The 25,299-nt window shown below is 39.4% G+C and overlaps 2 protein-coding genes across 4 annotated transcripts in view; one reads left to right on the top strand and one right to left on the bottom strand.

Moving 5' to 3' along the window:
* The window catches only part of LOC139750946 (serine/threonine-protein kinase VRK1-like), a 205,252-nt gene extending 194,769 nt beyond the window's left edge, over window positions 1-10,483 (bottom strand). The window contains exon 1 of one of the 2 annotated variants that reach the window (XM_071665912.1): window positions 10,436-10,483. The gene's annotated coding sequence lies outside the window, so the exon portion shown is untranslated. Of the gene's footprint in view, window positions 1-10,311 lie in introns of both variants that reach the window. The other variant, XM_071665901.1, reaches the window with a different exon arrangement.
* fbp (fructose-1,6-bisphosphatase) overlaps window positions 1-25,299 on the top strand; it is a 394,327-nt gene that overhangs the window by 133,369 nt on the left and 235,659 nt on the right. The gene's annotated exons all lie outside the window — the stretch shown is intronic.

The following is a 25,299-nucleotide window of genomic DNA, read 5'->3' on the forward strand; positions in this document are numbered from 1 at the left end:
CATGTATAGGGTAAATGGAAAGTTACTAAATGCAATGCAGTAAGAAATTTTCCCTTGTAAATTAGAAGAGGGAAGCTGGGTCTGTGTCAAATGATGTTTGATACCATGGTTGTTTAACCTGGGCTTGCCCAACATCTTTGCCACTGACCATATGTGGTGAACTGGTGACAGGTTCATGTCATATCAAAGGTCTATGACAAATGATAGAATAATCAATAATCTCCATTAAAGTTATCATTAGTTACTTTTTACTACAGATGTCTTTCAAACAGTTACAACCCCATTTTAATGTTTAATTCAAACTTTTTAAAACCGCTTCACCATTTGTATGACATTCTTAGCTTATTCTTGAACATATTCTCTTTTACAGTGTGGTGAATCTGGACAGGCTATTGACACAGGTACAGCAGTCAACAAAATCCTCATGGAAAAACCTGGTTTAATCTGTTCATGTAAGGGGTGCTGAGGGTGGTGAATGCAAAGGTCTTTGGATTAAGGGCAGGTCTGCAATATGCTGAGGAGGGGGAGGTATTTGAGGTTAATCTATTGTTGTTTTTTGCAGATGATACAGCTCTGGTACCAGACTCTAGAAACCCCAGAAGCTATTGACAAAATGTGGAGAAACTCCAGAAGTTGACGACAAAATATGGAAGTGTTTCAGAGGAGGAAGTTAAGAGTAAATGTGAACAAAACTAAAATAATGAATTGCAACAGGAGGATGAGACAGGATGGTTTGAGCATAAATCTTAATGGAAAGAACTTTGACGAAATGTGATTTTAGGTACTTTAGGTACCTGGGAGTGGACAAGGCAGCATATGGAATCGTGGAAGAAGGGGCTATGGTCTTAAAAGCACTAAGGTGTGAAAAAGACATGGTCATGTATGTTAAGGCAAAGATGGGTAAATTTGAAAACAGTAATCCTGACAGTATTACATAGGTGGAAGTCTTGGGCCTTGAACACAAAAGGAAGTGATTGGACAAATAGAAAATGAAATGTCTGAGGCAGGTTGATCGCATAAGGAACAACAATGTAAGGGAGAGGTGATGTAGTAAACACAGTATGATTGCAAAAGCTGATGAGGGTATGCTGAAATGGTTCAGAAATATGTTGAGGTTGAAGATCAAGAACAAGGAAGGATGGAATGAACGAGGCTTCAGGGTACTGAAGCCTGAAAATTCAGGAAAGTGAAAGGTATGCAGGGGACAGACTAAACTATGTCCCTGTGGTCTTTTACCCTCCTTTGGCTTTCCTCCCTCACTCTTCTCCCTCATATCAAACTCTGGCTAGTCTATTTCCATCATTGTTGATGGACCAACCTTTTCCCTTTTCTTCATCAACAGTGGTGTCCCCAAAGGTTCTGTCTTGTCTCCTACACTTTTTCTCCTTTTTGTCAATAATTTCCTTTCTCCCACAAATAACCAAATGCATTCATATGCTGACAACACAACACTGCATCCTCTACATCCTTAAGTTCTGCTCCTTCGTTTCTAACTCCAATGACTGTGCATCTCAACACGGGATTTTGCCCATCTCTCTATCGAAGATTCCTCAATTTTCCTTTCTTTCAACAGTTCTGTAATTCCATCTTGAATCAATGAACATACTTGCTATTACAGTAACATTCACTCAGTCTTGGAAACCCTACATTACATAAATAGCCAAGTCTCCCTCTAAGAAACTGGGAGACCTGTTCAGATGTTGAAATTTCTTTTCTTCCAAACAAATGCACAATTTACAAAAAGGATAGATCCAACTTTGTATGGAGTGCTGCTCTCACATTTTGGGTTATTCTAGCTCTGTACCTTTACTTAATAGAGTCAAGTCACAAGTGATCCAACTTATAAACTCTCCCAAGCTAATGTCAAACCCTGACCTGCTTGCCCTAAGCAAATAGTTTGGTTCACTTTCGCTGTTCTAAAGGTATTACCTTGGTTTTTGATCCTGAGAGCTGGCTGTTTGTGTGCCCCCCCCATTAGCAAGACCACACAATACACAGCAAACTACTGCATTACATGATTACTGTGAGCCCATCAGTATCTCAAGGGTGAGCCATTTTGATAACCATTTCTTTCTCTACACCTCAACGCTTTGGAACTCTTCACCCTCTCATGCCTTTCCTAACAAGTGTGACCTAGCACATTTTAATATGTGTAAATTTTTTCCCATATCTTCTTTTTCCCTTTCATTAACTTCTATATATTTCAATTAAGGCCCATCTTTGATGTGAACCTTTGTCTGTGACTATAGCCTTCAATGTAGAAAAGGAAAATGGGTTAGAGGATACTATCAATGGGCTATACCAGGGCATAAGAAGTAGTCACAGTCAACCAAGGAATTATCTGTTAGGCTTAGATGTGGATGGTAGCCTCTGGTTTCAATACATTATACATGATATCTACAAAAGGACAGTTTTGTTAAAATAAGGTCATTGCTCATTTGTTCCTGATATAAAAGCAGAAGCAATTAGGTGAAAAAAACAGCAGTTATAAACTATTTTCCAAATAACTACCAATTCAGTTTAAATATCAGCAACTGCAACAGTTCAAGAACTAGCAACTCTTACAACAGTAAGATCAAATCATGAAACAATGAGGTTGACACATGCTGGCCTGACAACTCCATTCCTCGTAAAAGACCACTTTGAGCTTGTATGTAATACTAAAAAACAAACAAGAGACAGTTTTAAAAACAGGAACAACCCAAGACAAGGACTCATCCAGTACCCCAAGATAAGGACCCATCCAGTAAACATGCATGCACTCTTTCTCCAGATGAACACATGATTGACAAATATGTAATGCATGTGGCAGCTGAGAGAAACAGCATTATCAACCAATCAAGATATGCAGTAAGTACATCATGCTAGCACTGTCTATTAGCAAAATCTCACAATAGGTACATCTAGTTAGGCTGGTACTCTTTCTGGGCAGAAAATATGAGAGTGCCCTGCATGACAATTAAGCATGTTAACATAAAATAGTGAAAAATCAGGGTAACACCATTCCAGGAATAATCCACTCATACATCTCTGTAATGTTTGACATTGGTGAAATGCTACTTAGAAAAAAGTCTACTAGCTCTAAACTGCTTGTTTGATAAGCAGGAAATCTCATAACAGACATTGAGACATTGGAAGTTGCTGTTTACAGATAATGGCAGATTCCAAAGAGAAACCCCAGAAGATGGTGACAATTTGGGAGAATGTGTAAAAGTACAAAGTTGAGAATAAATGTGAATAAAAGTAAGGTAATGATAAACAGCAGGTGGATGAGACAGGATAGTTTGTGTGCAAGTATGAATGGGAAAGGACCTGGAAGAAGTAAAGAACTTTTGGTAATTGGGAGTAAATGTGCCTGCAGATGGAACCATGGGAGAAAAGATGATTCACTGGAGGGGGTGGTTATTTCTAAGTACATTCAGGAGCATGTGGAAGGAGAATTTGCTGGCTGGGTATGTTTGAAGGTATAGTGATCTCATCAGTATTGTAAGGATGTTAGTCTTGGACCTTGAACATAAGATGGGGGGGGGGGGGGGGGGGGGGGGGCCCGCCAATCAGGAAAAGGTAATGAAAATCTCCTAGACCTTTATAGCAGAGTAAACTCCATTTTTGAAAAGAGATTGATGGGTTATTTGTGTTCTTGGAGTGCCTGACAGCTTTTCCCATTTCACCAAATCAAAGTGTGGTTATGAAGCTAGAACAATAGCCAGGAAGAGGAGGATGACTCCTTCATAGGACAGATTACCTTAGTGGAAAGGAACAAAAGATAGAGGAAAGCATTCTCAAAATGTGCTGGGGTCACAGCTGCATACCACAAGGTTCAATCTTGAGCCCACTACTATTCCTGGATATGTACATAACTTGCCTAATGGACCGTACTCCTCATCTGAACATGTTTGTAGATGATGAGGTCATGTGGGAAGAAATAAAAACATGATCAGGGTATCTTACAACTGCAAAACTTGGTCTGATGAACTGATGATAAGATTCATTTCAAGTCAGTAATAGGTAATTTGGATGGTAAAGTGAAAAAAAAACTTAGTATGATTATTTCCAAGCAGAAAATAAATACAGAGAAATTTGAGTAAAAGATAAGTAATGGGTTGACATTGTGCCTGTCTCGAGAGTTGTATATCAGGACAACTGTGAGAAATAAAATGTCTTACAGTAATAATTAGAACCGCATTCTAGTACAAAATAAGGAAGTGATAGTAAGCTGTTCACAACATACATCAAAGTCAAACTAGAATCAATCTCTTGAGTCTAATAACCACATCTAAAGACACACAAAGATCTAATCATAAGAGCTCAGAGCAAGAATATCGAGAAGGTACCTGAATCAAGAGAACCAACCTAGAATGAAGCTGTCCAACGCAGAGGTGATAAAAGAGATGTACCTGTGAACATCATCAAAGTTTCTAAATCTCTAAAAGAGTAACCATAAGCCTTAACAAAAAGCTGGCCAAGAAGGTGGTTAGATAGGATGTAAAGATTAAGTACTACTTTAGTGCAAGGGTGGTGAATTGTTGGACTAAACTAAGAGATGGTTAATGCCAGAAGTTTTCCAAGGATGAATAGGCTAGTTTATGAACAAAAAGTTTAAGAAATGAAGCCCCATTAGTGTAGAGCTTTCTCATAAAGTACAAATAGGACAACTGGAAAACAAGTTAGAAATAAAATGTCTGAGGACAACGTGGTGTAATACATGTTGAACACACGAGGAACAACAATATAAAGAGAGATGTGTGATAGCACGTGCAGTGACTGAGAGCTGACAAGATCATAATGATATGGTTCAGACATGATGAGGCATGCATGGGACAACGAACTAGAACTGATAATGGTAAATGGGAGGAATCATGCTGTCAGTGGGCTGAACCTAAGCATAAGAAGCGGTCAAGGAATGGTGTAAGGGAATGGCTGTGAATGAAAGGTTCTGATTTCAGTATATTATACATAACAGTTATGGAGTGGATGTGTGCAAATGAGGCTGCTGTTAAGTAGTTCTTGACACTAAATTGCTAAGGTAGAAGCAATCATATACAAAATGGTCAAAGATTTATGTTAAAATTTGTGCCAATAATACTTACTCAACTTACTTGAATCTCTCAAGTGGAAAGGCACAATATAAATTATCAAGAGGGATTCAGCTGAAATTTGTATCGTCTCTATCTTAAAGTGGATACAAATGAAAGCATAACATCAGCCAATCATTTCAAATTCAGCTTTATCAAGAAAGTGAAAAAATTACCCACAGAAATGGAAGAACTTTGATTTTTCAATCCATAAAACTTTCAGAAATGAGATAAAATTGTCCTGTTTCATACAAAATGGCTATCTTACTGATATATCATCAAGGATGAGTCAGTGTTATGCCTGTAGGGTTTACTTGCTTTGTGCCATTTTTATTGGATACACTTGCTTTTCCTACATAGTTTTTGTAAGAAAAAAAAAATCCTACATATATTAGTTTTAACGCGTGAAAAAATAAATTTCAATATCAACAAGTCCAGCAGGTGACCAGAGACCTCTTCCCTGATGCCATCTTTAAATGGAAGGAAAACATAGGGTAAAACAAGCATTCTAATAAACTAGAGGCTTCACCTCTGGACTTGCTAACCCTAGCCCACCAATACACAAATCAGTAATAATGAAACTCTTCTAAATCATTATTATTGTACAAACACAGTTGGACACTCACATACTTGCTCCTGTGGAGGGCTATCATACCCTCCCTTAACATCATCACACCCTCCTGTCTACTACACCCTCCCTTCCCAACTACCACATCCTCATTCATCACCACCACACTCTCCACCCTGGCTACTATAACCTCTCTCCCTGACAACTACAACTCACTCAACACCACCACAATCTCCAACCTGGCTATCACAACCTCCCTCACTACCAAAACTGCCTCCGTCCCTGGTTACCACACCCTCCCTCATCAACACCACTATTCCCTTCTTCCCTAGCCACAACATCCTGAATGGCTAATGGCATTGGTCAATGGTTCCAAGCACATGTCCCGCCATTTTTCCTCTGCATACCTCCCATATTGCTGGCACAGCCTTCATAATCAACAATACATTAAGTTTTTTTTTTTTTTTTTTTTTTTTTTTTTTTTTTTTTTTTTTTTTTTTTTTTTTTTTTTTTTTTTTTTTTTTTTTTTTTTTTTTTTTTTTTTTTTTTTTTTTTTTTTTTTTTTTTTTTTTTTTTTTTTTTTTTTTTTTTTTTTTTTTTTTTTTTTTTTTTTTTTTTTTTTTTTTTTTTTTTTTTTTTTTTTTTTTTTTTTTTTTTTTTTTTTTTTTTTTTTTTTTTTTTTTTTTTTTTTTTTTTTTTTTTTTTTTTTTTTTTTTTTTTTTTTTTTTTTTTTTTTTTTTTTTTTTTTTTTTTTTTTTTTTTTTTTTTTTTTTTTTTTTTTTTTTTTTTTTTTTTTTTTTTTTTTTTTTTTTTTTTTTTTTTTTTTTTTTTTTTTTTTTTTTTTTTTTTTTTTTTTTTTTTTTTTTTTTTTTTTTTTTTTTTTTTTTTTTTTTTTTTTTTTTTTTTTTTTTTTTTTTTTTTTTTTTTTTTTTTTTTTTTTTTTTTTTTTTTTTTTTTTTTTTTTTTTTTTTTTTTTTTTTTTTTTTTTTTTTTTTTTTTTTTTTTTTTTTTTTTTTTTTTTTTTTTTTTTTTTTTTTTTTTTTTTTTTTTTTTTTTTTTTTTTTTTTTTTTTTTTTTTTTTTTTTTTTTTTTTTTTTTTTTTTTTTTTTTTTTTTTTTTTTTTTTTTTTTTTTTTTTTTTTTTTTTTTTTTTTTTTTTTTTTTTTTTTTTTTTTTTTTTTTTTTTTTTTTTTTTTTTTTTTTTTTTTTTTTTTTTTTTTTTTTTTTTTTTTTTTTTTTTTTTTTTTTTTTTTTTTTTTTTTTTTTTTTTTTTTTTTTTTTTTTTTTTTTTTTTTTTTTTTTTTTTTTTTTTTTTTTTTTTTTTTTTTTTTTTTTTTTTTTTTTTTTTTTTTTTTTTTTTTTTTTTTTTTTTTTTTTTTTTTTTTTTTTTTTTTTTTTTTTTTTTTTTTTTTTTTTTTTTTTTTTTTTTTTTTTTTTTTTTTTTTTTTTTTTTTTTTTTTTTTTTTTTTTTTTTTTTTTTTTTTTTTTTTTTTTTTTTTTTTTTTTTTTTTTTTTTTTTTTTTTTTTTTTTTTTTTTTTTTTTTTTTTTTTTTTTTTTTTTTTTTTTTTTTTTTTTTTTTTTTTTTTTTTTTTTTTTTTTTTTTTTTTTTTTTTTTTTTTTTTTTTTTTTTTTTTTTTTTTTTTTTTTTTTTTTTTTTTTTTTTTTTTTTTTTTTTTTTTTTTTTTTTTTTTTTTTTTTTTTTTTTTTTTTTTTTTTTTTTTTTTTTTTTTTTTTTTTTTTTTTTTTTTTTTTTTTTTTTTTTTTTTTTTTTTTTTTTTTTTTTTCTGTGGATCTGGCAGCGGATGGAACCATGGAAGCGGAAGTGGATCATAGGGTGGGGGAGGGGGCAAAAATTCTGGGAGCCTTGAAGAATGTGTGGAAGTCGAGAACATTATCTCGGAAAGCAAAAATGGGTATGTTTGAAGGAATAGTGGTTCCAACAATGTTGTATGGTTGCGAGGCGTGGGCTATGGATAGAGTTGTGCGCAGGAGGATGGATGTGCTGGAAATGAGATGTTTGAGGACAATGTGTGGTGTGAGGTGGTTTGATCGAGTAAGTAACGTAAGGGTAAGAAAGATGTGTGGAAATAAAAAGAGCGTGGTTGAGAGAGCAGAAGAGGGTGTTTTGAAATGGTTTGGGCACATGGAGAGAATGAGTGAGGAAAGATTGACCAAGAGGATATATGTGTCGGAGGTGGAGGGAACGAGGAGAAGAGGGAGACCAAATTGGAGGTGGAAAGATGGAGTGAAAAAGATTTTGTGTGATCGGGGCCTGAACATGCAGGAGGGTGAAAGGAGGGCAAGGAATAGAGTGAATTGGAGCGATGTGGTATACCGGGGTTGACGTGCTGTCAGTGGATTGAATCAAGGCATGTGAAGCGTCTGGGGTAAACCATGGAAAGCTGTGTAGGTATGTATATTTGCGTGTGTGGACGTATGTATATACATGTGTATGGGGGTGGGTTGGGCCATTTCTTTCGTCTGTTTCTTTGCGCTACCTCGCAAACGCGGGAGACAGCGACAAAGAAAAAAAAAAAAAAATATATATATATATATATATATATATATATATATATATATATATATATTTTATCCCTGGGGATAGGGGAGAAAGAATACTTCCCACGTATTCCCTGTGTGTCGTAGAAGGTGACTAAAAGGAAAGGGAGCGGGGGGCTGGAAATCCTCCTTTTTTTCTTTTCCAAAAGAAGGAACAGAGAAGGGGGCCAGGTGAGGATATTTCCTCAAAGGCCCAGTCCTCTGAACTTAATGCTACCTCGCTAGTACAGGAAATGGCGAATAGTATGAAAAAAAAAATATATATATATATATATATATATATATATATATATATATATATATATATATATATATATAGCATTAATGAAATGGCCTTGATTTGGGCATTGAGTTGTCCATGCTGTCTCAGCTAACATTAAAAGAAGTATTTAACATTTGCATGAAACTTGTATCTCACATGAAGATAAACTTTAACGCACTGATCAAGGGTAAAGGATGTATACAAGCGCTTTCAGACTTGATGCACCTGAACCCACAGGGAAATTTGGAAATGGCTTTAGTGTTGACAGATAGATGGAAATATAACTTGCAATACTGAAACATCTGACAAAATCAGGCACAGTTTCAATGACAGAACACATGATGTTAGAAAATAAAGTGCAATGTACTAAACAACAGCACCGGTACCTTTCTTTTTGAGTAAAATATGCAAATCTGGACAGAACAAGAAAGCAAAAGTTTTTCTGACACCTACCTGTGGAGAGGCTGTCATCTAGTGCCATTTTGGAAGCACTAAGACCACACCCAACATATGCTATAGGTTTATTACTTGATTACTTTCAATTTTTTCCCACACAAAATAACACAAAAGGTTGTATAACTATACTATATAGTATATATTAACATCAACCTTCAAACATGATCTAGCTGCATACTGTAATCCCTAGAAATAGAGTGAAAGTTCAACCCTAAACTTAAATGTTTTCCAGACGGACTAGTGCAACTTTTACCCACATACTTATCTATCACACCTTCAGCTCAAAAAGGTATTATATATATATAACCATTAACAATCAAACAGAAGTAATATTTCACTCAAGGAGCACCTCACAAATAACTTATGTTGGTTGAAGAAATCTAAGCTATGAATTCCATAAATGACCTATCAATGCACTGTACATCTTCGCCCAGAATATCATAATCACATGATTTATGAGTATCTATGCCAAGGATACTTGAGCAGTTTATGGATATCTATGCCAAGAATAATGTCCTATTTATGAATATGTGTCAATAATACATGATCTGTTCATAAATATCAATGCCAAGAATAAATAAGGTATTTACAGATATCTATAGCAAGAATACATTATCTATTCATAGATATCTATACCAAAAATACATAAAATATTTATAAACATCTGTGCCAAGAATATATGATCAACTGATAGACAGGGCAAGAATACATGATCCATCTAAGGATATCATTCCCAAGAACATATGGTCTACTTATAAATATCTATACCAAGAATACACAATCTATTTAAAGATATCTTTGACAGGAATACATAATCTATTTGAGGCTATCTATGCATAGAATACATGATATACGTAAAATACCCGTAAAACGAATAGTATAAACCATTCACCAATATCTCTAGCAAGAATTAATATAATTTCGTATAAAAAATTACTTCATACAGACTCTACAGCTGCAATAAGTAGTATCCTTATTTAAAACCTTGAGGTACAGTTCTAAAGTATTATTTATTATCGAGACTTGACCTATACACGAATAAAATGGAATAAAATGTAATGCAACTATAAAATTATCTGCTACACTTGTGATTTCTTAATATATACATGACAAGAGCTCCACATTTAATAAACCGACTTTGAAAGCAGATTTTAGCAAGTTTCTTCACCTTACCTGCCACATGTCTCGAACTTTCCACAGTATTTAATGCCACACATAGGTGAAATACCATCAAATACTCTCCATTCATAACTAACCCAATATTCTACCTTTTTTTTAAGCTGCCGGTGTAACAATTCACAATAAATAAATCATTCATAACGTAAAAATCCTTTACAAAATATAACCACATAACACAAAGCTCTTACAAAGTTCATCTCTCGGGATCTTACCTTTGTCACGTGTGTGTGTATGTGTGTGTCTAGAGGCAGCTGTAGATCCTCCACAACCACGTTAACCACAATTATAAATAGCCAGGTGTAACATAAGGAATAGTCACCACCGTTAACTACCTACCAAGACCGACAATGCAACATCACCGGATCGTCAACGTTACCATCGCCCGACATTTTCCCACCACCTGGCAACTCGACTCTCGCAAAATCCACAATTCCCTCTAAATCGATCGTTTCTACTTAAATCTGAGGCTCATCATATTTATTCTACATCAAAATAAAGACTGTCAGTATGAGAGGTATGTAAGAAAGTGTTATACAACATTCGTATCAATGTAGGTGTGTTTTCCCGATGTGGTACCTAAGCCTTTTCAAACATGTTTGACTTTGCATGATGGAAGTTGCCAGGCCATACACTCGGTCCTGCATGAAGTACGCAAGCAAAACTAACCACGGGATGAGGACTTTAGTACACAGTATAGACACATGCTGATTCAACTACGAAAGATAATCTACTCAAATTATATTAATGATTACATACATGTATCGTGGATCTCATAAACTCCCTTGTTGGCAACTCCAGTCAGCTGGTCGGTCTTCCCTGACAAAAAAAAATATATATCAAGATTTTACAATTGCCAGCCGTTAAACGTATTTAAACTCTTCAATCATAATAATATTCTACCTCAGATACTTAAAAAAAATTATCCTAACCCACTGAAGAATAGTTCAATTATTGCATTATTATACCATCTTGTATAATGTAATTGAAACTCGACCTTTTTAGATGGCTGACTTGTGTTAACTTGTTAAATAAATGATTCATTGTAGCCCAGTACCTTGTACAAACTTCCTCACTCGTTATGTAACTTGTAAAGGAACTGTCACTCAGAAACAGTCCATGAATATTTTATTCACGCGTCTTGCGTCATCCCACACGACATCACATACATCTTGATGTAAAAATTGATGAATTGAATATCAAGGGGCCCACATAAGTTTGAAATATATTATCAGTTCCTTGATGTATCAGATACTACTTAACATACCTGAGGAAGATCAATACCCTGTATAGTAGCCATAAACTGTAACTCCTTGTTCGATAACAAGTGGCAGCGGGAGGAGCAGCCATGAGTATTGGAAGTGTGGTGAGAGACGACAAACTTAGTGTGTGTATGTGGAAGGAGAGGATAGTGTGTCTGTTAGGTTAAAGAGTGATAAATTTAATACTCTGTACAGTAGCCCCCATATTGTTATAAATCCTAGGTCTTGATGGTTCAAGAAAGAACTTAGTATGGATGTGTCGGATACGCTATGCCCGAGCGACGGTGGTGTGGGCCGTGGAGTCGATAGCGTGCAGATGAGCGCGTTATAAGGTGTGGTTGTAAATAACCGACCTGAGTTATCACAAACAAATAGATAAGTTTCAAATAATATAATCTGTCGTCTTTCCTGCTCACTTGTTGGCAGTCAAGTCCACACACAAACACTCTCCATCTCACCGACACACATGTCAAACCCCCATGCACCACGTTCCGTTACCCAAAGTTTCCCGCCACTTCGCGCTACCCCTCTGGCTTCCCTGACAAAATCTCGTCGTAAGTACTCATATATGTATGCATCCTGTGGTCCCTCAAACTCTCTCGTCAGCTCTTGACACCACTGCCAGTGTGTGCTCAAATGAGGAGACTTTTGAAGGAAGAAGAGCGAAGAAAGAGCATGTGTGTGTGTGTGTGTGTGTGTGTGTTGGTAATGGAGGGAAACAACACGCGGGGAGGAGGAAGATCGAGGAGGAAATAGGAGGATGGAGTGAAAGATGCTTCGGGGTTCTGGAGCCCAAACATTCAGGATGATGAGAGGTGCGCATGAGATGAAATAAAACTGGATCAATGTAATGTATGGGGAGCAATGCTGTCAGTGTGCTGAGCCGAGGTATATGAAGTGGTCAGTTAAACATGGATTGGTCTGTGAGGTTGGCTGTCAATGGTGCCTTGGGTTTCGGTACACTATAGATGACAGGTATAAGGTGGATGTGTGCAGACTTCATTTGTTTCTGACGCAACCTAGTTCTCACCACAGGAAGATCTAAATTTGAGAATAAAGTGTCGTGCGAGATAGTGTCGAGTATTATGTGTGAGAAGTAGAGATGTGTTTATGACTGATGGACTGAATGTCAGTAACCGTACGTGTGGCAAATTGAAAAGACAGCAACCAGGGTCAGTCAGGGGAACGTGATGGCCACTGCAGTGCGTATTCTCAGCGCCGCAGTCAGTAAAGCTCGCATGTAGAACTGGATTGGTTGGCTAATTAGGGTTTGGTCGATCATCTGCCTGGATCATTGTGGTCGTAGACTACAAGACCGTCAACCTAAATATCTAGAACAACTTCCTCAGGCGTGGAGGATAATTCTAAGACTTTATACACTCTCAGTATGTATACTATGAATGTGGCCCGTGGATGGATGGAGTGAAGCCTTCTCCTTTACTATCCTGTCTCCATCTATAGTGGTGGGTGGGGAGAAACATTCTGCTTTACTTGTGTCTCCATCTATAGCGGAGGATGGGGAGGAGCCTTCTCCTTTACTGAGGAGCCTTATGCTTTACTATCCTGTATCCATCCATGATGGTGGGTGGGGAGGAGCATTCTACTTTACTATCCTGTCTCCATCTACAGTGGTGGGTGGGGAGGTGCCTTTACTTTACTATCCTGCGTCCATCCATAGTGGTGGGCGGGTAGGAGCCTTCTGATTTACTATCCTGTCTCCATCTGTAGAGGGGTGGGGAGGAGCCTTCTACTTTACCATCCTATCTCCGTCTATAGTGGTGGGCGGTGAGGAGCTTTCTGCTTTACTATTCTGTCTCCATCTATAGTGGTGGGCGGTGAGGAGCTTCCTGCTTTACTATCCTGTCTCCATCTCTACATATTAAGTTACATCATTACCGTCTTGCATTAGATAACTTATTCACAGACCGCTAGCTTATCCGCCCTTCACACGTGTACACCCGCCCAGAACGACGGGGCAACACGGTAGAACAACACTCCGATGTAGCCTGCCAGAATCGTTCAGTGTGGAGGTTGTGTGAGCGACGCTGCCTCTGATCACGAGCGAGGCTTCGTCGGCTGTCGGATGTTGGGTGACCCTCCCCCCGGCGACTGAGCGATGCTTTTCACATATCGGCAGCGCTAATGTCGCGGGTCGTCGATATTCCTGAAGTATCAGGTATTGTGAAGTCTGCATAATCGTCAGTCATTATGTCTCCCACAACGCCACACACACACGAGTTGTGGTTGTGGGATGTAGTTATTCCCAGATACTCCGACGCAGCAGAGTGAGGGGTGAAAACAAAACACGTCCGACATATGTTGGTGAAGCAGACGCCAGTGTAACGGGGAGGTGTCCGACGAAGCTGTTCTGTCTCCCGTCTGCTGACGGCGACCATGGCTTCTGACTCGTGGTGTTGGCGATCAGCATGGGACAGACAGGACCCATTCCTCAGTCATGGTCATGTCGGGTGAGAGGAAACGAGTATAGGGAAAAAATTGAGCGAAAGAGTTAGTTAGAGCTCCTTTTTTGTTTTCTTGACCAGACTTAAAGGTACAAATGTTAAAGGAAGATGGGAAGATGAACGAAGGGAGTTCCTCAGCTTCGCTGCTCGACGGGGGAAGGAGGGAGGAGGCATTGTAACGTTCAATCCTCGTGTGGCTGATCCTCACACAGAAACCGTGGGAACTAGCAGCCAGATGCGAATCACCGGTCCAGGTTTTGGTGGTAGGGACACATGCAGACAGCTCATGAGGGCAGTGGCCGAGATAATACCGGTAGAATACGACCAGGGCGGCAAGATGGAGGGGGGGGGGGGGATAAAGATTGTAAGTTGATGCCCTAAAGGATTAATGAGACGGAAGGTTTATTCATTCCACTTTGGTTCATAAAAAGTTCAAGGAAGAACCACCCCACACATGAGAACAGCACTCTAAATTAGGGATCTATAATTTCCCCTTAGCTCTTTGATATTTGCACATAAACTTAGACGTTGCGTTGTGTTGTTTTGTGCTTTCCTGTGGTGCTTGTACCTTAAAAAGAATTACACTAATGGTTTCTGCTCAAGTTTGGTTCGACCCTTGTAGTGAACTTAGGGACAGCTTATTGGTAATCTATCTGAGCAGTATAAGAGAATCGTTAGACTAGTTGAGAACATCAACAAGAAATTGATAAATGCTGAATTAGCTGTTATATTCACTGGTGCATGTTTGAGATCTCCTGCCTAGATACACAAATTATATATCTATATCTATCTATCTATCTATCTATCTATCTATATATATATATATATATATATATATATATATATATATATATATATATATATATATATATATATATATTACCCCTGGGGATAGGGGAGAAAGAATACTTTCCACGTGTCGTAGAAGGCGACTAAAAGGGGAGGGAGCGGGGAGGCTGGAAATCCTCCCCTCTCGTTTTTAATTTTCCAAAAGAAGGAACAGAGAAGGGGGCCAAGTGAGGATTTTCCCTCAAAGGCTCAGTCCTCTGTTCTTAAAGCTACCTCCACCTCTTTGTCAACCTTTCTGCACTCATTCTCTCCATGTGTCCAAACCATTTCAAAACACCATCTGCTCTCTCTCAACCATACGCTTTTTGTTTCCATACATCTCTCTTACCCTTTCATTACTTACTCATACTACCTCACACCACATATTTTCCCCAAACATTTCATTTCCAACACATCCACCCTTCAAACATACCCATTTTTGTTCTCTGAGATAATGTTCTCTCTCTCCACACATTCTTCATCGCCCCCAGAACCTTTGTCCCCTCCCCCTTCCTTTGACTCACCTCTGCTTCCATGATTATATCCCTGGGGATAGGGGAGAAAGAATACGTCCCACGTATTCCCTGCGTGTCGTAGAAGGCGACTAAAAGGGAAGGGAGCGGGGGGCTGGAAATCCTCCCCTCTCATTTTTTTTTTTTTTTTTTTTTTTTTTTCCAAAAGAAGGAACAGAGAAGAGGGCCAGGTGAGGATATTCCCTCAAAGGCCCAGTCCTCTGTTCTTAAAGCTACCTCGCTAACGCGAGAAATGGCGAGTAGTATGAATTAAATATATATATATATATATATATATATATATATATATATATATATATATATATAGTGAAACTGCAATTCAGAGATTCTATTTAACGTAATTCTTCTATACGTGGCATATGTTTCACGAAGTCAATCCGCCTCATCAGGTACCAATAGTTCATAAAGTTTTTCAAATCCCAACACCGCTACAACACAGTCCTGTTTCTGCCTGACCAAAAAGTGACCGTGTTAAAGGAAAAGTGGGGAGAAGGGGAAAGCCCTGTGGTTATATATCAACTCTCATATCGGCCACTACACTGGTGAGCTTAGATGATTCTTCTTAAAGGGTTCTGATGTTATTTTTCCACATGCATCACCTATTTTCACATTACTTGACCCCATAATTTCCCCTGATATGAATAACCCTTATCATCTTGGGCACAGGCAGGTTCGGCCTACAAACAGCAATACAGAATACAGGTTAGGTTGGCACACTCTTAGTCGCTGCATACATCATACACGGGGGGAGGGAAGAGGTTTTAAGTTACTGTATTATTGTTCACAATAATATCATCAGTAAATGGTTCAGATATTCAATGTAGCTCATAATCACGAGCATCCTTTGTAAGAAATTATTGTACATCAATACCGTTAAGTAAAAGTATTTCTTTCTTTCATGTCTTGTTTATGATTATACAACGTCTCAAAAAAGTTCGAATTCACTCGTAAAATTCACTCTTAAAGATCAACAAGTGCTTAAATGGCATGACACAAATTACGCAATACACATACCTCAGTACTATTCATTATTAAAGGGTGTGTGTGTGTGTGTGTGTGTGTGTGTGTGTGTGTGTACGTTCAAGTTATTCCAGTCTGACATTTGTTGAACTAAAGGTAAAAATTGGATGATGCTGAGAATCCAGACTTTTAAGACACCCTACCAAAGGTGCGGGCAACGAGGACATCAATACGTATAAATTCACCGCTAAATCCGCAGGTAAAAATGTGGCGGCAACACCATCCAACTGTGCGAATGGCGTTAAGTCTTCCCGCCCGCCCGCCTGCCTGCACCTCCTCCTCCACCTTGGTGATCGACCCCGCCGCCGCCGGCAGCAGGAGCAGCGTCGCGTCGCCATAGCAACAGCCAGGCTCTCTCTCTCTCTCTCTCTCTCTCTCTCTCTCTCTCTCTCTCTCTCTCTCTCTCTCTCTCTCTCTCTCTCTCTCTCCCGTCATTGCCATCAACCTCCATACGAAAAATACAATAACAACAACCGCTCTTTACAGATCAAGGGACGATTATAATCATTTCTTCAGTATGGTCCAACAGTGTCATTTCCTTTAGAGGTGTTGCCAAGAACATTCTCTGATATCACAGTATATTTAAGGTACCTAAAACTGCGGTTCATCTTGCGACACCTTCCAACACATTCACTCTCATTTCAAAGCTGGCACAGGCAGAGACCACCCCTTCCCCCCAACCCCCCTGTGAGTCAACAGTGACTTTCAGCTTTGTAAACACCTGATGCACATCATTTATAAATCGTACGCACGTTTTTACACTCGATTTTTTTTTCTTTGTGTATTCGAGCAGCAGATGGAAACTTTGGTGAGAGAGGGGGAAGCCGTTAGACAACATTGGTGGAGTGAAATGAATGGACGTAATATAGACTGAACAGCACAGCTCTCCTCCACCTAGCTCAATTTCTTCTATTCCCGGGCCTCAGATGTAGCCAGCACCACAATTACCCAACCTTTACGTCCCAGCACGACCCACACACACACACACACACACACTGGGGCCTGTTGACCAACATCTCTCTCTGACCTGGGTACTAATACACGGGTGTTAAGCATTCACCTGCATCATGGTGACTGATAACCTTACATGCACGTTTTGAGCACGACAGTACCATCCTAGAGGATGAAGATACGATCCTTAACCAAGACGGTACGATCCTTGAGCACGACGTTACGACCCTTGAGCACGACGGTACGATCCTTGAGCAGGACGGTACGATCCTTGAGCAGGACGGTACGATCCTTGAGCAGGACGGTACGATCCTTGAGTACGACGGTATGATCCTTGAGCACGACGGTATGATCCTTGAGTACGACGGTACGATCCTTGAGCACGACGGTACAACCCTTGAGTACGACGGTACGATCCTTGAGCACGACAGTACGATCCTTGAGCAGGACGGTACGATCCTTGAGCACGACGGTACGATCATTGAGCACGACGGTACAACCCTTGAGCACGACGGTACGATCCTTGAGCACGACAGTACGATCCTTGAGCAGGACGGTACGATCCTTGAGCACGACGGTACGATCATTGAGCACGACGGTACGATCCTTGAGCAGGACGGTACGATCCTTGAGCACGACGGTACGATCATTGAGCACGACGGTACGATCCTTGAGCACGACGGTACGATCCTTGAGCACGACGGCACGATCCTTGAGCACGACGGTACGATCCTTGAGCACGACGGTACGATCATTGAGCACGACGGTACGATCCTTGAGCACGACGGTACGATCCTTGAGCACGACGGCACGATCCTTGAGCACGACGGCACGGTCCTTGAGCACGACGGTACGATCCTTGAGCACACCCGTACCAATATAACGTAACTTTATTCATGACGTTAAAACTCTTACGCCTAATGACACGACCTATAACATGAACTTACAGAATGCACCGATTAGAAAGAGAGAGAGAGAGAGAGAGAGAGAGAGAGAGAGAGAGAGAGAGAGAGAGAGAGAGAGAGAGAGAGAGAGAGAGAGAGAGAGAGAGAGAGAGAAGGCAGCAGGCGTACAACGCAGCCTTTGAAATCAGTTCCACCGGCAAGCCAAGACGTCTAGTCGACGTGATCGTGGTGTATGTGGGAGGACAACTCGGGGCCCAGGTTAGTAAGCTCCGTCAGCGTTGCCATATTACACGAGTTTTTTTTTTTTTTGTTTCACAAACATCGATACATGTGACTTAAACCACAATTCCTCCATTTCATTCCTTTTCAGTTTTAACTTTCAATCACTCAAGATATCTTTTTTTTTTAATAAAACTTCACGGGCATGTGAGCCACACGAAAGAAATAACCCAACTTAACCTAATTAGGAACTTCAGTTAACTTCTTAACCATTACGGTACGACACTTGACCACGATTGAGCAACATGGGTCATAACGTCGTGCTCAAGGATAGTAGCTTCGTCCTCAATGTCGTAATGTAGGATGTGAGAGGTAGTTCAGTACTACCCCAATACTTCCACCACATGTGTGTGAATGTAACCAAGATGAGAAAAAAGGAGAGATAGGTAGTGTGTTTGACGAAAGGGACCTGGATGTTTTGGCTCTGAGTGAAACGAAGCTCAAGGGTATAGGGGAAGAGAGGTTTGGGAATGTCTTGGGAGTAAAGTCAGGGGTTAGTGAGAGGGCAAAGCAAGGGAAGGAGTAGCACTACTCCTGGAACAGGAGTGGTGGGAGTATGTGATAGAGTGTAAGAAAGTAAACTCTCGATTGATATGGGTAAAAATGAAAGTGGATAGAGAGAGATGGGGGATTATTGGTGCATATGCACCTGGTCATGAGGAGAAAGATCATGAGGCAAGTGTTTTGGAAGCAGCTGAGTGAGTGTGTCAGTAGTTTTGATGCACGAGACAGGGTTATAGTGATGGGTGATTTGAATGCAAAGGTGAGTAATGTGGCAGTTGAGGGAATAATTGGTGTACATGGGGTGTTCAGTGTTGTAAATGGAAATGGTGAAGAGCTTGTAGATTTACGTGCTGAAAAAGGACTGGTGATTGGGAATACCTGGTTTAAAAAGAGATATACATAAGTATATGTATGTAAGTAGGAGAGATGGCCAGAGAGCGTTATTGGATTACGTGTTAATTGATAGGCGCGCGAAAAGAGAGACTTTTGGATGTTAATGTGTTAATGTGCTTCAAAGAGGTCAATTGGTTCTCTTCTAATTGCAGTTTTGAGGGTTCTAATTGACAACCCAACGTTGTGTTCAACATCACCTTTACTTAGTGCAAGTTTGGCTGAAGCATCAGCTTTGTCATGCTCACGGAGGCTTGTATGAGAGGGAATCCATAAAAATTGGATTTGAATCCCATGAGCAATTATTCATGTCTGGCTTCAGAGACCAGTATGTTACACCCTGATCTTAGGGTGTTAAGGGCAAGTAGTGAACAATGGAACACACGTTCGTAACAATGTGGAGAAAACATATTATACAGTTGAACAGCTTGTTCATGTGCTGGCACATTAAGAACATAACTGAATCCTGTTGTTCAAATATTATCTTCGTACACAAAAACTTCAATAAAAAAAGGAAGAAAGAAATAAAGGAGGGGTGAGGGATGAAATAAATGTGACACGGGCAGACAACTGAACGAAATGTGTTGTGTTGTGATGTTATCGTACCGGACCGCCAGACACGTGACATCAAACAGAGACACTCATACTTGCTGCCAGCAGAACATCGCGCTGCCAGGCAGAGAAAGTTTAGCGTAAAACGTTTTCAAGCAATCTGATTAAATAATCTTGTCTAACTCAAAATTACGTATACATGTATAAATACACACACACAGACACACACCACACACACAGACAAACACACCATATTTTTATTTTTGAGCTGTGTCTCCTCTCCCCTCCAAAAGAAGGAACAGAGAAGGGGGCCAGGTGAGGATATTCCCTCAGAGGCCCAGTCCTCTGTACTTGACGCTACCTTGCTAACGCGGGAAATGGCGAATAGTTTGAATATATATATATATATATATATATATATATATATATATATATATATATATATATATATATATATTGTCAGGACAAGATGAGGGCCGGACTTAAGGCCCTCCGGCTGTGACTGGAGGAGGGTGGCTCATAGTGCCACTCCTGATTGGCTGGAGGGCAGTAGTAGGTTTATATGGGCAGCAGCTCTCAGACAACCTTGGAGTGGTGCCCTGAGCCATCTTACACCCTCACGTGTGTGAAGTGTGTTAGTCATTTTGTACTTCAACATTTCTTACACTAACCCACGCCGGGCTAGTCTTCCCATTCAATAACGACGTCCCGTTTTCATGTTGTGAATCGTTTAGATATTCAGTGATTTGACACTAAAGAGAGAGGGTCGTAAGAGGGCAGTTTGTACAAATATCTGGTACGGTTTGGCACAGGAGCCTTCTACGTATAAAAAAAAAAAATGTCCATTTTTTTCCCCATCGTATTAATTCCCCCGGTCGCCAGTGTCTTCATGTCGGCGGCCATAGTAACAACACATCAAACTCCGTCGTTACGAAGGACTACCGCTAGTGGGAGTGGCCGGGCCGGGGGCCTGCCTCCCTCCCTCAGCAACATCCCCCCATGTGCAACACGTGTGAAGGTCGGCCTCGGCACGTGAGGTGGCGGCGGTGGTGGCTTGGGGGGGGGGGAGGGGGACCCCTACCCCCTCCCAACGGTGAGGGGGAAGGGGGGGAGGTAAGAGTAGTAAGCGGGGAGGAGGGAAGTAGAGGAACCCACACGTGAGCGCTCCCGCACATGCAGGACGCCGGGCCGGGACCCGCACTGCCTGAGGGGGAGGAGGTCTTCCCGAGTGGGTCAATATCTGGCAGGAGGGCCAAGTGTGCTCCCTCCCACACCCAAACCCGAGCCTTAACCCTTTGTCCAGGACGGCACTCCTAGCCTGACGCACGACGCTGGGGTGAGGCACAACACCCTTACAACCCATAGTGTCACGTGACTTACTTTCTATTCTGATTCCTCTCCCTTCATAAATAAATAAATAGATAAATAAATAAATAAACAAAAATTCGGACAGTCACTTGTTTAGCAAATGGTGTCCTAGCTACGTCTCTTCGCTGTATATCAAATGACATATTTCTCTCTTGTGTCTCCCCTGATGATGTGATTATTACACGAAAGTGCACTTGGGAACTTTTTGTGTTTCATTTTCCCCGTGGACTCATAGAACTGCGTTGCAGATGGTTGCGTGGATTGTGGTTAGTTCAGTTCTTTAATAATGTGAGTAATGATTAGCTAACAAAGTGGATTGTACTAATTACATTTTAATAGGATTTGTAGGCATTGTGAGTTGTAGATGCTCTTAAGGTATAATATCGGTGGGGGGAGTGTTAGAGCAGGAGTGTTTGGGAGGGAGGGGGGGTAGTTATGTAGAAGGTCGGAGCTGATTGGTTCATATGACTTGAGGTATGGGGGTGTTGCATCTCGCAACTGTTTCAATATTTCTTGTGGTGTTCTAAAGGCTTAAATCAAATACTACATCAAGGGTACTTGAGTACTACTTGGCATAGGTCAGTTGGAATGAGTAAAGTGTTGTCTGATGGTGACAGCTCAGGTGGATTCTTGCTTTGTCTGAAATGGGACATGTTGGTGAACGATTTGGTTAACTCACAGTGGGTGGAAGACGAGAGTTGAGAGAGTGAAGACAGCCAAGATTAAATTAGGTAGTAGGGTGTGGTTGTGATTGGGGTGGTTTGATGGGTGGTGGAGTGAGTGTGTTTAGTTTGGGATGGTTGTGGGTGGAACCATGGGCGGAAGGGACGAAGGAGTGCGAAGGCATTTAAGAAATGTTGGAGCCAAAATGCTTGTAATTTGTCGAGAACATTTTCTAAAGAAAAAAATAGGAAAGTTTGAGGCTATTACCCAACAATGTGTGGATGCGAAGCGTGCTATGATAGAACGATGCTGCTAACGATGGTGTGTCGGATTTAGAGGTTGAGGTAAGTGTGGGCGAAAGTGCAATATTATTTCAAAGTAAGAGGGTGAGAGATGTAGATTGAGAAATAAAAGAGGTGGTTGAAAGGAAAGGGAGTAAAGGTTGGTCACATGGAGAGATGGAGTGGAAGATTAAAATAGGAAAATTTAGCTTCTGATGGAGGCTAGGCTAGATGGACCTCAATTGAGGTGGAAAGATGGAGTGAAAAAGATTTTGTGTGATCGGGGCCTGAACATGCAGGAGGGTGAAAGGAGGGCAAGAAATAGAGTGAATTGGAGTCATGTGGTATACAGGGGTTGACGTGCTGTCAGTGGATTGAAGCAAGGCATGTGAAGCGTCTGGGGTAAACCATGGAAAGCTGTGTAGGTATGTATATTTGCGTGTGTGGACGTGTGTATGTACATGTGTATGGGGGGGGGGGCCATTTCTTTCGTCTGTTTCCTTGCGCTACCTCGCAAACGCGGGAGACAGCGACAAAGTATAAAAAAAAAAAAAAAAAAAAATATATATATATATATATATATATATATATATATATATATATATATATATATATATATATATATATATATATATATACTCGTAGAAAAAGAGAAAACAAAACACAACACGTTACTAGAATAACTCACTCAGGATAATTAACGACTTAACTTCTCCAAGGTAATTGCTGCTTAAGGATTAAGGAGGACGTGTCACGTGACTACGTCCTCGCACCTCACGTGACTGGCTTGAACCAGTGCGCTTTGCGTTTGTTATTCATCTTTAATAACTCAAGTGACTAATTGTTTGAGCTTCCCCTGAACGTGGAGTAGCTGAACTAATTACATTTTACTAATAGTTTGTAGTACCAGTTACTTCACGGGGGGGGGGGGGGGGGGGGGAGGGGTACTATATGTAGAGGTCGGGAGCCTAAGATGGCAACACTGCCCTAGAGGTATGGGAGTGTTGCCACTGTACAAGATAACAACACTGTTTCCACATACCCTTCCTGTGGTGTCAAAGCTTTATGTAACAACAAATTCACATCAAAGATGTACTAGGTCGATACTACACCACATGGTCATGATCAAATGATTAAATAGCCACTAGTGGGGCAGTCCAGTTGGATTTCTTGCTTTGTCTCTCAATGGGATCATGTTGTGAACGTATTTGCTTGAACCTCACAGTGGGCCAGAGACGCAGCCGGGGGGGGGGGGGGGGGAGACAGCTCAAAAATAAAAATATGGTGTGTGTGTGTGTGTGTGTGTGTGTGTAACCGGGGGGGGGGGGACAGCTCAAAAATAGAAATATGGTGTGTGTGTGTGTGTGTGTAACCGGGGGGGGGGGGGGGGGGACAGCTCAAAAATAGAAATATGGTGTGTGTGTGTGTGTGTGTGTGTGTGTAACTGGCATCTGTGGCGGAAGACCGAGGTATTCCCAACGACCCATTTACAAGAAAGCTGGTGACACAAAATTGCTTGCTAATTTGTCAGCGGATCCGCATGTACCTAAAAAAACACACATGTATTCAAAAACAACAATAAAACAACTATATAAGCTCTACCCCCACGAACGAGGGAAACAGAAACGTGCTAATAGAACAAATGTCTGCTACCTGATTGGTGTGTCAGGTTTAAGAGCGATGAGTTAAGTGATGCGAAATGCCCACATAAATCTATTTTAAAAGGAGAGTGGGAGATTATGAAGATAAATGAGACCCACTTATAACAGACCACATTTGTGTGAAGGAAGGAGCAGGTAACATGTATGTCAGGAGAATGTGGACAGATCTTAAAAAACATTAGGAAAATCTTTAGCATTTACTATAGCAGCTTATGGCTGATCGGCTCTGCAAGTTTAAATATCCCTCAACATATACACATCAATTTTTATACCAATAACATAGAGTTAAGAATAAAAATCCCTCAACATAAACACATCAATTTTTATACCAATAACATATAGTTAAGAATAAAAACTGGTAATTCACTCTTCTCACTGAGTAGTTTTCAGACATTTTCAATGATAATAATAGTAATTCAAAAAAATGATAATGATGTCAATATGAAATACAAATCAAGAGTGATAGTCGCCAAAGAACCAAAGTGAATCTTTTACAGTGAAACCCATGACTCTCAGTGAAACCCATGACGATTTTACAGTGAAACCCATGACACTTTTACAGTGAAACCCATGACTCTTTTACAGTGAAACCCATGACGCTTTTACAGTGAAACCCATGACTCTTTTACAGTGAAACCCATGACTCTTTTACAGTGAAACCCATGACTCTTTTACAGTGAAACCCATGACTCTTTTACAGTGAAACCCATGACGCTTTTACTTCCTGAACAACATGAAACATTACATTTTCCCTCCTTCATATCATACATCGCACGCGGCTGTTTCAATGTTTTCGCCATTATTCTGTAAGGTAAGATCTTTTATACCAACTACATGTCGTCAGTCCACATAATTAGCCTTGTTGTATGGACTAACAGATCACAACACTACAGTAATTCTACATCATAACTACATGACAGAAATTCTACCATAAACACAAAATTTTAAGACTGCAACACAGGTAATTTTGTGGGATTTTATAGTGATGTAGTAATAACAATAATAATGATAACTGACACTTATCAGTAACACATTACTTCTATAAACATGACACAATAACAGGATAACCTATTTATAAACGCCCGGGTCTGGTTCTGGCTGGTCGCTCTCCTGTTATCAGTCACACACACACACACATGTCGTACTTGACCACGTCGTACTCGCACTAAGGCCGTCCAGCTATTTCCTGTACACAGAGGAGGACCAGCAGCTATATGGGTGACCCAAGGGGCAGGGGGGAAATTACTTGTCTTAAACCATCATTAACCTGTCTGGACTCTACCAAGAAATAATCATCTTCCACACTTCCATAATCGACATATATGCCAGCTATTCTTAGCCGTAATTCTAATTGTTTCAACTGTAAAGACTCTATTGTTTGATTTGTATTGGTAAATAAACTCACCAGTTCAGGTGAGACATGACTTGAAATCGGACTTTAACGTACCACTGAACTCCATTACGTAATTCCTCTTTAGATGGGTAGGAAACGGAACACCTCTCTATGATACGCACGATGTCTTTATTCTATGTATAATCGAATT

This window comes from Panulirus ornatus, chromosome 1, assembly GCF_036320965.1.
Source record: "Panulirus ornatus isolate Po-2019 chromosome 1, ASM3632096v1, whole genome shotgun sequence".
NCBI classification, from domain to species: Eukaryota; Metazoa; Arthropoda; class Malacostraca; order Decapoda; family Palinuridae; genus Panulirus; species Panulirus ornatus.